The sequence below is a fragment of the Canis aureus genome, chromosome 37 (genome assembly GCF_053574225.1).
Source record: "Canis aureus isolate CA01 chromosome 37, VMU_Caureus_v.1.0, whole genome shotgun sequence".
In the NCBI taxonomy this organism is placed as follows: Eukaryota; Metazoa; Chordata; class Mammalia; order Carnivora; family Canidae; genus Canis; species Canis aureus.
Genome location: NC_135647.1, coordinates 6,545,753 through 6,547,307, shown reverse-complemented (window position 1 = coordinate 6,547,307; position 1,555 = coordinate 6,545,753).

The window sequence follows — 1,555 nt, the reverse complement described above, 5'->3', positions numbered from 1 at the left end:
GTTCAGTGACTGCTCTGAGGTCCTGAGGTCAGAAGTGAGAGACAGGGCATGGGAACTCCTTGAGTCAATAGTTCTGGTGTCCATACTAGACGTCGTCTCCATTTCAGTAACAGAGAAAACAGACTTTAGCCAAGGCCTTAGGCCTGTGAGCCAGGATTCGTCAGCCCTGCAATTTGCTATGCACTTCCCAAGGATGTCCTCCTACCATCCTGGTTGAAAGAGCAAGAGCAAGTGATGATGAGCTAGTTTGAATATCTGCGTATATTCCAGTTCAACAAATGTGCTCAATGAAAGATGAACTCAGGGACTGAGGTTTGGAAGGAGTAACAAACAGAGGAGAGAAAGGTATAAAATACAGTGAGTGAAATTTCTGTGTGGTTGCCTAAAAGGCAGAGAAATTCCAGCTAGTGAGAAAATTGGAAATTATTCAGAGGAAGGCACTCGGCCTGTAGAGAGAGGGCTACAAGCTACCCATTATATCCTAATGAGATTGACCGTTGGCTACAGTTAACTTGAAGGGTTTTATGGTTTCCTGCATGTGTTGTTTTCCTTCTCGATGTTAAAAAGAAGAAGAAGAAGAAAAAAGCCTCGCATCACCAAGCGGTATTTCCCTGGGGGCTGTTTGACGGGGCGCTGCATGTTGGCTTGTACCTTAGTTAACAATGCACCTCCGTACATGGGTGTCAGTGGGTACAGGTGATGATAAATTTCACCCATTTTATTTTCTTCCGACACTTTCAATTCAAGGCAATTGGTTTATGGAGGACTGCCAAACAGGCCTAAGTCAAGTCATAGCAGGAAGATTCACGTAGGGCCTTCCTCTAACCCTGCACATTCTTTGTCGAAGGACAAAGTTGTAGCTCATCTGTGTGCCAAGACACAGAACTGCTTTGCATCACACATTTAAGGCATGCAAGTGATATTCCATGTGTGGTGGCGTTTTGTTTTTTTAAGGGTAGAACATAAGAATCAAATGAAACATCATCATCATGTAGCCTGCTTGGTTCCTTAGATATTTTCCCCAAAACATAATTCCTTGGACCAGTTTCTAAAGACAACGAATGTGCCGTTTCCTGACACAATCTACAGTTGAAAGACAGGAGGCACATGAAAACACTATTATCCTTGGTCGGTGCTTGGGGTAGCGAATGCCCAGCAGTGCAGCGCGATGACTGGCTCAAGTGTATGGTGCATGTAACTGCTTTTCTGAGAGCCAAGCAGCCAAGTCTTGTTTAACAATCAATTAGCTCCAGCTGCAGATGTGGTTAATTGCCATTTTCCTACCAGTGCTTGTCCTAACTTCCCCAGCTCCAACACCTAAAACCTGTGAAAATACCTCTTCTGGAACTCCTGACCTTCATCGTGGCCTCTGCTTTTTCCTCTCCTAATTCCCACACTCTCTATGATATGGCCCCTTTATCTCTCTTGTTTGCCAATCCCCTGAAACACTGAATAATTTATTTGAAGTTCCTGGGAAGTTGTGGGACTTTCGTCTAAAAACACATTGCACTTTGTTCTTACCCCTGGCAGGAGTAGATCCAGAAGCCTGTCTTTG